The sequence below is a fragment of the Akebia trifoliata genome, chromosome 3 (genome assembly GCF_017979445.1).
Source record: "Akebia trifoliata isolate Shusen 1 chromosome 3, ASM1797944v1, whole genome shotgun sequence".
NCBI classification, from domain to species: domain Eukaryota; kingdom Viridiplantae; phylum Streptophyta; class Magnoliopsida; order Ranunculales; family Lardizabalaceae; genus Akebia; species Akebia trifoliata.
The window spans coordinates 25194143-25207380 of record NC_141377.1 but is presented as its reverse complement, the minus strand read 5'-3'; positions in this window follow the sequence as shown (position 1 = coordinate 25207380).

The following is a 13238-nucleotide window of genomic DNA, read 5'->3' as shown; positions in this document are numbered from 1 at the left end:
TCAAGGAAGGATTGGTCAAGCAAATTGGATGATGCTCTATGGGCCTACCGGACAGCTTTCAAGACACCTATTGGAATGTCTCCATATCAATTGGTTTATGGAAAATCTTGTTGTAGGGACCTAAATTTTAAGGAGGCCTTTACAAATTTTATAAATAAAAATTCCTAATTTTATAATGGGCCTCAAATCCAAATTGAGTCCATTAAATGGGAACGTGCCTCTCACAAGCCTGGGTTTTGGGCTTTTGCAGATAAAGTCCATGACCTAAGCAAATTCCAGTGATCCACACATTAAGCATTGGGCCTTACACCCAAAAAAATGAGTTCGACTCAATAATAATCCATTAAATCCTTAAAATTGGATTTGGACAAATTTAGCCTTTTAAATAAATCAATTAAACCTTTTTAAGTTGGGGGTATAATTGGAAAGCTAAATTACTTTTAAGTCTATAAATACAAGAGCCTCTCTTATTGAGAGGGGATCTGGATCACTTTCTCTCAGAAGACAGAAGCTCTCCCTCTAGAGAAGAAAAGCTCTCAAGCCCTCCTCCAGAGACAAAGCAAGGTTCTTCAGAGATCCGGACTCCAACTAAAGAGAAAATCAAGCATAAAGCCCTTCTCTGGAAGCCAAGAAAACCTTCTTAGCCGATAAAGCGCGAAGTCCGGAGAGAAGAAAATCTACAGAAGCCTCTACAGAAGATCAAGCACAAAATAAAGACAACGTCAAAGCATCCTTCTTAGCCAATAAAGCGCGAAGCCCGGAGAGAAGAAAAGCTACATACATCATCATCACTATTTTTGTATTTGACTGTTAATCAAAGGAAACATTGAGATCTGTATCTACTTTTCATCAAAAATCAATAAAATCATTTGTGATCATATTTCACGAATCTTGAGGTAGATCCGTTTGAAATTTATTGTCGACACTTGTCATCTCCCCGTTGAGTTGGAACATAGACCATATTGGGCTGTTAAGTTCTTGAATTTCAATTTACAGCTGCAGGGGAGAAGAGACTGTTATAGCTAAATGAGATGGAAGAGTTCCGGAATGATGCTTATGAGAATGCTAGGATCTATAAGGAAAAGACGAAGAAATGGCATGATAGGCACATTCACAAACGGGAATTCAAAGAAGGACAACAAGTTCTCCTCTTCAATTCAAGACTTAAACATTTTTTGGGAAAATTAAGATCACGGTGGTCCGGTCTTTCACTGTCAACAAGGTCTTACCATCGGGGCAATAGAAGTCAAGCATCCGTCGAAAGGGATTTTTACAGTAAACGGGCATCGATTGAAGCACTACTTCGGAGGGAACTTTAATACTGAGCGGGTGTCCATTTTACTCTCAATTCCGAAGTGAAGATTCAAGAAAATCTAGCTAAAAACTTAAATTTTAGCATTTCTCGGGAGACAACCTGATTTATTTCCAAAATTAAAATTTCAAGGATTTTGGATTTCATTAGTTTATTTTATTTTAGTTTTAGTTGTTATTTTATTTTATTAGGTAGTTTAGGATTTATTTTATGTTATTTATTTTGATTTTAATTATGTTGGTTTTATTGTTCAGGTGAATATACGATTTCAGTGCTGCCCAGTCAATTCCGCCGCAGCGGTGGGTACATGTGCGCTGCGGCGGTTTCTCAAAATCAGAAAAGACACCAGCCCAAATTGAAGGAATTAGGGCACGAGCCGCGGCGGAAATGACTTACCTGCCGCGGCGCGAGTCGTGAAATTGGAATTTTAAGTGATTAAATCGGTCATTTGGTTCAAATCTCTCACATTCTCTCCGCCTCTTTCTCTTCTTTTCTCCAAAAACCTCTCATTTTCTTTCACCTCTTTATCTTCCTCAACCTTCTACCTCCCCTAACTCTATTTAAATCCACAAAATTTCTTTCATTTGTTCAAATCACTCTCACTATTCTTGTTTCTTCTCAGAAAAATGAAAGATTGCTACTAAGTTTGGGGGAAGGAAGGTGATTGCATAGAAGTTTGGATTCGATATTTGAAGAAGAGGTTTGAGATTTGCAAAAGTCGATACTGCTTGAAAATAAAGGAGAAAATGTCGTTGTACCAAAGATAAATCGAGAAGGGAGTTATTCTATCCCCTAATTTCCTTACATTAGTTTGTTTGCTTTTGTTCATTGAAGGCAATGACGATACTTAAGTTTGGGGGGGGGGTAGAAAATAATTTGATTCTTTTATTCTTTGAGTTGTTAACTGCATTAAATTCATACTATCATTCTTTTCATTCTTCTATTTTTCAATTTTTTTTATTCTTTTCTATTCTTTTATTTATTTTCTACATTAAAATTTTCAACTTTTGAGCATTTCTTTTGTTTTCGAGTCAATTCATAAAGTCAATGATGATAACTTGATTACTGTGATATGTGGTTGTTGAGTTGGAATTCGATATTACTTAGACTTTGAGGATAGCTTAGACATTTGTTTTGTTTGAATTGGATATTCAATGTTTGTCTAGTATAGTATTTTGAATAATAATCCTGTTTTGCTATTTAGAGACATTTTATTTAGACATTTGTGAATGAAAAATAGGCCTCAACAGATTTTAGAACTTGGCTGATTGTCGCTCGAGGAGAAATCCTAGACTTTCATGTTTCTTAGGAAATGATTTAGGATATCTTTGGACCGTTTGAGCTTTTTTTGCCTACCTTAATTATTTTTATCCGCTAGTTACCTATTTGAGCCATTTATTTAATTTTTGGCCTTAATTTTCTTTCTTTAAAACTTATTTTCCTACCTGGTTTTGAGCCTAAACACTTATCCTTACCTTTAATGAGAATATTCACTTGTATGTGATTTGTTGAGATTGAAGAGAAAAAATCTATTGTTAAGGGAGAAAAGGATAGAAAAAAATGTTGTTGACCCCAGTGATAATCAAAGATAAGTTAGGGGGTCTTGAAGAAAAATAAAGGAAGAATACAAGTTTGAAGAAAAGTGTTCTGCATTTATTTATTTTGTTCGTAAAAAAAAAAAAAAAGAATTTGATGGTAGTAGTGGTGAAAGTGTGCGAAAGTGTTATAGCATAGAAGAAAGAAGGAAAGTATGAAAAGTGAAGTTGTGATGTTAGTATTCTTAAGCTCTTTAGAATGTTACATTTTGTTCAATTGTGAGTATTCTCATTCTTTGAATTATCCTATCTATTCTTTTTGAGCCAATACCTAAACCTAACATTACAAGCTTAATTAAGACCTTTTGATCCGAGGTGGCATGATGAGTTTACATTAGTGGAGAGTGACAAGAAAGCCAAGCTTATGAGATTTGATGTTTCATTACTATTTGGAGGTCAAATTTGTTTGCATTGTTTTTATAAAATTATCCGGATGGTAGAATTGATTGTTTTAGAAATTGCTTACTTGGATTTTTCAGAGGATTGATGATTTGAATGGGATGAAAGTTTAGGTGATTTTTCTAGTTTTTGTAATGTCCAATAGATTCTTGACGCTTTATGTTATCAGTGATTTTTGAGACACTATTGTGAATTGTGCTTGTTAAATGAAACTTGTTCTTGAAAGTTGAAGAATCTGAAGTTAGTTTTGATTCAGTTCGTTAGGTTTATTTCTATTTTTGCTCGAGGACTAGCAAATGTTAAGTTTGGGGGAATTTGATAAGTCAATTTGTAACTACTTATACTATGTAATTTTACTTGACATTTTGCTAATTTGAGAGTGATTTTATTTAGTAATCGTTATTTTTTATTGTTTTAGGTAATAAATGGCCAAGAATACGAAAAGGAAGCAATTCGGGGTGAAATCGGAAGAAAAGATGAACTTTCGAAGAATGGAGTACAAGAGGCAGAGGCCGCCGCAGCAGTGGATACATGTTCGCCGCGGCGCTCGTATTTAAATCAACAAGGGCCCCAAGACAGAAGCTGGCCGCCGCAGCGGTGGGTACATTCCTGCCGCGGCACGCGGCGCGATCCCGTTTTCTACACTTCGTCTCGTGTTTTTATCATATTGTTTAGATCCGATTTAAAAGGGATTTAACCCTAATTGTATTCAGAACGTATGGAGGCTATAAGTAGTTGATTTTTTAGGGTTTATTGAGAGAGGAGAAAGGTTAGAGATATCTTGGAGGCTAGAAAAGAAGGGGGAGAAGAGATCAAGTGATTGCTACGACAATCTCGAATTCTACTGGTTTATTCTTCCTTTCTTCTATGTTTAACTTCAAGATGTTTGTTTCGTATTTCGTTATGAACTAAATTTTGTTTCTAGGGTTGAGATGTAACTCAGATACAATTTCGTAGTTGTTTTATACAAATTCAATTTCTTGTTTTGCAATTACTTATTTGTGTGTCTATTTTGAGTTTAATGCTATCAATTCTGAAGACCAAAGTTTTGATTGATTTATTGATCTAAATTTATAATGAGAATTAGAATCTAGGTTAGATCAATAAAATAGATCACGTTGGAATGAATGAATGGTAGAGGTACTTTAGCATGTTCTAAGAGGTTAGTAATTCAATTTACAATAATTCCACAGATTTTATGACTCTTTGGTATTTAAATTCACATAGAGATGTGCTGAGTTAATATTTTAAGGAGTAATCTAGTGTATTTCGAGAGAAAACACTAGTTGGTTTAGGGAATTAAACCTCCAAATAAGGCAAAGCAGGAATTACTTTGAATAATCAATTACGTAGGAGTATCTGTAGTGAAGTCGAAAGCCCTAGGTTTTTAATCCATAAGAATCCATTCTTTCTTGTTTCATTGTTATTTCAATTTGCAATTCCACAATTCTTGATTCATCAAATAGTAATTTAGGTGATTATTTTTAGTACTTAGTAACTTAATCCTCGTGGGAACGATATCTTATATTATTACTTGAAACGATTAGTGCACTTGCTTGCATAAATCATACGCAATCAACAAGTTTCCTTACATGATAGTAACATCGATTTATGCATATAACAAGCACTATATAGAGCTCGTGATGAATTCCTTCGATTTAGGGTTAAGTTGATGCTTAGTTTTGATTTTTCCAAACTTAGAGAATGACAATCTTTTCATATGCCTGCAATTGTCTCTTCTCTCAAAACTGATCCTATGACTTTCAAGATGAGAGAGAGCTTTATCATCTTTGTCAACAGATAATAGGGATTTTCAGCTATCCATCCTAAACCAAGAAACTCAACTAAAACATCAATCAATGGATAGTTTAAGCACACAACTGATTGAAACTAAAGAGAAAATAATTGAACTAACTAAATGAGAAGCTAAGATAGAAATCGAGTTGTCTCAAATCAGATAACTGCTACCATAAGTCACTGCTTCTAAAGAGTCTCTTAATACCCAAGTTCAATAGGAGGGGGATGCTCTATTTACTATTGAGACTGAATGCACTCGCCATGTTAATGCTCCAATCATTGATGATGATGAAACAGTTGCTTGCGAAACGAAGAGTCTTTGAAAAAGAAGTTATAGACCCTTACTTCTTTATATTATGCTTATCTTTTTTCTTTTTTTATTTCATTGTATAGAACTTAGGAAATTATAACATTATCTATTTCATTTGAAATTAATAAAATTATTTTCTTTCCTTATACAAGTATACTATTTTTTTTTTATGTGGCTGAACCTGAAGTAACTTTACAGGCTGCTTACATACCCAAAATTGGATCAAACCATAATGTAGTTCAGATGGATAATACTCTAAGTTTTGCATAAATCGCCCTCTTGGATTTTCAATCTAACGAGTTCTTTCAATTTTTTTTAGCACGTTCACAATTTTAACTCATGCGGGTCAAGAGTATCATGTAGTTTAAGCTCGTATGATAATGAGCATTATTAGACAATTTAGGCTCATTTCGAGAAACGTGTCATACAGTTTAGGCTCGTGTTGAGGATTGTAACTAACAATTTAGGCTCATATCAAGGAGCATTGTTAAACAGTTTAGGTTCGTGTCGATGAGCTTTCTATTTTTAAGCATAATATCATTTGAGGAACTTGTAGTTGATTGGACCAAGACGTAATCCTTCAGGTGTTACAAAAAGGTACGTTATATTAGTGTACACATTCTTCATTACATGAGGTCTATCCCACTTTGAATCAAACTTCTTCCCAGAGCGATGTGAGAGGATGATCGGTCGTTATACTGCGAGTACTAAATCACCAACTTAGAAAGAACATGGTTGAATTTTCTTATTGAATGCGCGTAACAAACGGGCTTGGTAACACTCTAATCATTGTTGTGCTTCCAATATCTTTTCATCCAATGTATCAAGTTCAGCTAGACGTATATTGGCATTCTCATCATAGGTTAGACCTTCTTGAATGGCTATCTTTAGTGAAGGTATCTGACGTTCCAAAGGAATAACAACTTCAACTTCATAGACCAATGAATAAAGTATCGCCTACGTGGGGGTGTGGTATGAGGTTTTGTATGCCCATAATGTTTTCCTAATTTGTTCAGGCCAATTTTTTTATATTTTGAGATAATCTTTTCAAGAAACTTGCAAAAGATTTTGTTGAAAGCTTTAACAAGTCCATTTGTTATAGTGTTGTACATTGTAGATCATCTCTGCTTGATGTCAAACTTCATGCAGAACTAATTCATCAACGTATTACTAAAAGACTTTTAATTATCTATCATAATATATTATGGAATGTCGTAGTGGAAGATAATATTATTTTTTACAAAGTCTACTACTATTTCTTTCTTGACCTCTCGAGGGAGAACTGCTTCAGCCCACTTAGAAAAGTAATTTGTTGTGCGAGGATTTAGAAGTGATGCCTTGCAGATTTTGGGAGTTGTCCGACAACATCAGGTCCCCACCCGTTAAAAGTCTAAGATGTAATTATAGGATAATCCCCATGAAATTGGCAAGTTCTACACCTTTTTGCATAATCTAAGGAATCTTTCACCATAGTGGGCTAGTAAAATCTCATCCTCTTTAGACTATGATAAAGTTTTAGTCCTAATTGATGTGAACCCCACGCTTCAAAATGGGTTTCTTCTAAAACATTTTAGATTTCATCATCTCTGAGACATCTCATTAAAATGTCGTCGAAAGAGCAACGATATAACTTATCATTGAAGTATAAAAATCGAGGTGTCCTACGACGTATTTCAGTTTTGTGTTTTAGATTATCTAGCAACTTTTCATACTATAGATAGTCGATAAGCGGTTATTTCATGTCTTTGACTTCAGATATTTTGACGATGTTTGTTTCACGTGGCTCGTAATTGTCATATATTTGAGTGGGTAGTAGCCACCTTTGATAAATAGGGATGTTTATTGTCTTCCTTTCTAGCATAGCCAAGCTTGCAGTAAGACTATCCAAAATGTCAGCTTGCATATTTTCAGCTCTTAGTGTATGTTTGATAATGATGTCTTCAAATCGACTTACAAGTTGTGCAACATAGTGGTGATAAGGCACCATCTCATGTTTCTAAATGTCATAATCTATTGAAAGTTGGTTGATGACAAGTAGTGAGTCTCCATATACATAGAGTTGGTGTAACTTCATTTCTAGCCTAAGTTCTAAAACCAATGATCAGATACTGGTATTCTACAACATTATTTGAATATAGTCTCGTTAAGGTAAATGAGAACGGTAATATCTCATTTTGTGGGGTTATAAAAATTACATTTGTTCCCGCTCCATCTCTTCTAACTACGCCATCAAAGAATATTTTCCAAGCTAGAAGCACATCAACAAAAAAGATTTCTTCGTCAGGCAGGTCGTGAGACAATTCCCAATCAACTAGAATAGGATGAATGCTTGTCCTTTTATAGCCTTTTAAGGGACATAAATAATCTCGAATTCTAATAAGAAAAGGGCTCATTTAGTTAGTCTTCCCGACAAGACTGGCCTTGTCATGATATACTTGAGTGGATTAGCTCGCGTAGTGAATCGAATTGTGTATGATAACATGTAATGTCGAAGTTTCTTTTTGGCAAAGATGAGCGCTAAGCATATTTTTTTGATGGGTAAATAGTTTATTTCTATTCCAAAAAGAATTCAACTCAAGTAGTAAAATGCGCTTTCTTTTCCTTCGTTATTTTCTTGAGCCAATAATGCTCCTAGTGACATTTCTTGTACATTGATATAGAAAATCAATGTTCTGTTAGAAATCGACGTGGATAGAACCGGTGGCTTGAGAAGATACTCTTTGATACTTTTCAAAGCATTCTCACAAGCTTTATCCCATTCAAATGAGTATCTTTATTCATCAATCGACTAAAGGGATGACAACGTCTAGCTAAATTTGAAATAAATCTGTGAATTTTAAGTCGACCTTGTAGACTTTTGAGATTGTGAATATTCTTTGGTACAGTCATCTTTTGGATAATATCAATATTATTTTGATCGATTTCAATGCCACGATGCCGAACTACGAACCCTAATAATTTACTTGAGGTAACTCTAAAAACACATTTTAGTGGATTCATTTTGAACTGGTATTTCTGAAGTCTGTTAAAGGTATCACGTAGATGTCATAAGTGATTTTCTCTTTTCTTAGACTTTACTACTAGGTCATCAACATAACATTCTATCTTGTCGTGTAGCATGTCATCGAAGATTTTTTTGCATAGCTCATTGGTAAGTGGCACCAGCATTCTTAAGTCCAAAAGACATAATTTTATAACAATATATGCCTTTTAGGATACAAAAGGCCGTGAGCTCCTCATCTTTTAATGACATTCAAATTTGACTATAGCCAAAAGATCTATCCATGAAAGACAAAGCCTCATATCCCATAATCGCATCAACCATAAGTTCTATGATTGGGAACAGAAAATCATATTTTGGACACGTATTATTCAAGTTGCGAAAATCCACACACACTCAAATCTGTTCATTATTTTTCCTTATCAGAACTGTATTGGAAATCTAGGTTAGATATTTTACTTCTTGGATGAAACTAGCTTCAATTAACTTGTTGACCTTTGTCGCAATCTGTGGTACCAAGTCTAGTCGAAAACAACGGTGTGCTTGTTTTGTTGGGCAAACTCTATGTTTGACTACCAGCTGATGAACAACGATCTTTGGGTCAAGTCTTGGCATTTCTCTATAAGTCCAAGAAAATATGTCTTTGTACTCTTGTAGCAACTTGAAGTACTCGACTTCTTCATTCTGGTTTAGAAGAGCGTTGACAAACGTGGGTCACGACTCTTCAATCGTTTTAAGGTTTATTCTTTCAAATCGTCGACAATGGCTTGTCTACTTTCTTCGAAGACTAGTGAAGTATTTTTGATTTCTTTATCTAACGACGTAGAATCTTCTTCAAATAATTCCTCAATGGTAATGTAAATTACATAAATGACATCTTCAAAATTATCTGTCCCCATAATTGAAGCTCGGCTGTCACTCGTTTGGTTTGTGAAGATGATGGTGTAACACTTCACAACCAATGCATTTGATACCGAGACCTCTAAAACTACTTGTCATTTCATGCGAGATGGAATAGTATTATGTAAGTCGCTACTATCTTTATGCTTAACATGTTTATTTATTTGCTTATATCGGTATCGTGATTCCCTTTGTAGGTTAAACCTGGCATTCTGACCAAGTCTAAATAATGCAAATGTATGAGCTTTAGGAATTTATACATCGTCATGGTCATCTAAAACACTCAATCGATCAAAGACCGATGCGCATGGAACCAGTGTTTTTTTTATAGACTTATCGATGACTACTACTGTAGTATGTTATAAAGAAGTTGTCTCCATCCCTAAAATTTTGATCGGAGTGTCTGTCACATATCTTAGCCCTACTCATGTGAATAAGACTCCCTCTCTCTCTCTCTCCTCCCTCTCTCTCTCTCTCTCTATGTTGTCGTTAAGCCATGAATTTGATTAGTTGGTTATAGTTCACCCAATCGCACAGGTTCATCATTTTCGTAATCGACAATCTCAAATAACTTTGAAGCTTTAGGACCGAACCAACTTTTGGACTCTACCTTTGCAATATTTTTTTATGATTTTTCGCGATTGACGTAGTTATGACAACTTTTCCACGAGGTGTCTTTACTATATAAGATTTTTGAAGAGGTGTAACTGGAAGGGTTAACTTTTTTTTCAGCATTTCCAATTTGACTTTAGAGATAGAAGGCTTGGTCTTTGAAGAAATCTTTTTGAAAGGGGATTGTCCCTACTTCCGTCGTAATTGCGGTACGTAACGAATCATTGGGATTGGTAGCACAACTGTGGATGACACGTCCACCTTTGGTTGGCTCACCTTGATCCATTGAATTTCTAGTTCATGCTTCTTTATTTATTCTTTCTAAAGCTGAGAACTACGAGAAATCTACTCGATATAATTCATGGTATGTTTTTTTTTTGTCAGGTCTTTACTTACTAGAAGAAGGTACTGAAATTAGAAGTGTTTTCTGCATCGGCAAAATTCATTACTACCTTGTTAAACAATTGATCTTTGACTATTAAACGTTTTTACACATCATCTTAGTAATACTTGAAATACTGGTGTAATGTGGATGTTACTACTTTAGTTTCATGCAACCACGATCAATCGAGAAGCAAATGATATGAGGTTTTACAATCAATCACATGGAAGAGTATTGTTGACTCTAAATCTACAATAGAGAACTTGACTCTTATTATGCCAATAGCTCTCTGATCACCCAAGTTGAAGCCTTGAATCATCAACTTACTGTGAGCAAGTTCGTCCGATGAGATGCCAACTTATTTCATGGTACGAATTGTTATAATGTTAATTGTAGAACCACAATCTAAGATGATTCTTTAAACTTTATTTTTCCTCACATAACTTGTGACGTAAAAAGGTTGTTTGTGAGGTCGAGACCCCAATTGGATATCCTCATTAGTAAAGGTGATCGTGACCATGCACATACCGTCTTGTTGTAGATATATGTCGGGTTGAACTTCCTATTTTGATTCAACTGAGCTTTGTTTTAAAGCATGCTGAGCCTTCTGGAGTCCACTAGAGAAATCCAAGTTGACCTATGAATCTTTCCTTTTTGAGGTGATATTATCTTTCTTAAGTCTTTGATATCCATCACTAGAAGTAGTAAGATGCTCTTCAGACCTATTATCGACATCATCTTCTAGCACTTTCACTTCCACTTGGTTACATGAAATTGTGCTAACTTCTTTCAAGAGCTTCTTGTGTAAAAATTATAATAGAGCAACCGGTACACGAGGAGGTTGCTGAAGGACGTTTTCGGGGTCTACGGGCAGAACTTGAAAAACTTTCTTCTTTGTTTCTCCTTTTCAATTTTGACCCTATATTTAATTTTGACTATCTTTTCTTTCTCTTTGGCTTTGGAGTTGGAGGAGTTGGCATGTGCATATAATATATTTTTTGACGAGTTACAACTATCTATCCTTCGTCATCAATTGAAGAGGACTACAAAATACTAGTCTTTGAATTTGAAGCCGAATGAAATCACTATCCTTATTGAAGTGAAATGGGAAGTGTGACACTCTTACCTTGATTTGGCCTTGTTCCTAGCATGAGATGGACCTTTTCAATGTCAGAGTGTATGGATATGGGTTGTGGTGGTTGAAGTAGAACTTTTGTGATTTGGGGAGATGGAGTCTGTGTTGCATACTAACTTGATAAGAGTATTGGACCAAAAGATCCAAAGGTGGCAGAGGTCATGTTGGAAGTGTCAATATTTTCAACACAGTCGGGAAAACATTTTGAAAATGTAATTTCATTAGCACGGAGCTGGCATCGACACGGAGTCGGGAAAATATTTTGAAAAAGGAATTATCTCAGCACGGAGCTAGCATCGACACAGAGTTGGCATCAACACGGAGCTGGCATAGACACAGAGTCGGGAAAATATTTTGAAAAAGTAATTTCTGAGATAAATCGAGTTGGAATAACCCATGTTTTTTGGTAGCCTCCAATTCAGTTCTCTGAAATCACCGCCGGCCAGGCAGATCTCCAAGGAAGAGGCGACGCACAATAGCACTCTTAAATCACCTTATTCCCTAAATAGACATAGTCTATCCCCCTCGTATCAATAGGGTAAGATCTTTCTAGGCATCGACTTTGATCAATGACTGCAATTGGTGCTTAAATTTTTTTTTGTTGAAAAAGATTGAATTAATTTGAGTAGATTGATCAGTTGTCAGCCTTGTTAGATCATATATGGATCATGGACTTAGTTCGAAATTGGATATGGATCTGGTTTGTAGTGGATCTGGGACTTAGACCTAGTCAAAACGGATCTAGGTTGTGGTCCCAATTGAAACGGATCTGGGTCTTGGACCCAGTTGTAGTGGATTTAGGTCGTAAGCCCAACTGAAATGGGTTTGGGTCTGGGTTGTGAACCCAGTTGTGATGGATCGGTCGTGGACCAAGTTGAAACAGATTTAGGTCGTAAACCCAGTTTAAAATGGATCTAGGTTGTGGACCCAATTTGAATGGATTTAGGTCGTGGACCCAGTTTGCATGGATCTGGGTCGTGGACCTAGTTGACACAGATCTGGGTCGTGAACCCAGTTGAAAAGGGTTTGGATCTAGGTCGTGGATCCAGTTGGTATGGATATGGATCTGGGTCGAGGACCCAGTTTGGAATGGATCTAGGTCGTGAACTCAGTTGTATTGGATCTGGGTCGTGGACCCAGTTGAAAATGGATCTGGGTCATGGACCTAGTTGGAGTGGATCTGGGTCGGGGACCCAGTTAAAATGGATTTGGGTCGGGGACCCAATTGAGATGGATCTGGGTCGTAGTCCCTGTTTGAATGAATCTGGGTCGTGGACCCAGTCTGAGTGGTGCGGGTCGTGAACCCATTTAAATGGATATGGGTCGTAGACCCATTTTTTATGATTGGTGATGGACGGTAACGGATTTGATTGTAGGCGAGGTTGATAGTATACCACGTTAAGTAGGGTCAACTTTGATCGATAGAATGCATGCGAGTTCTGTTTTGATCAAACAAAGAAAAACGGCGAGGAGTAGGCCCTAAGTTTAATTAAAAAATAATTTATTTAAGCATTTTCAAGCCTTAAACATCAAAAGAAAAATAAACCCGAGAACAAAAGTTGTTAAGTCTGATGTCGAGAACAAAATGAGAAATTTTTTTTTTTAATCCGTGTTTCAAACACGGTTGGGCATAAAATACGCCGAACCATACTTGAAATACGGACCAGTACGAATTTTTGGCTAAATTTTTTTTTTTTTTAGTTGTTAGTCCAAAATGAGGCACATTGTCTCTGGTTTTTGGTTTGGGCCAAAAAAAAAAGTTACATTTTTTCATTTTTTTCATTTTTTCATTTCT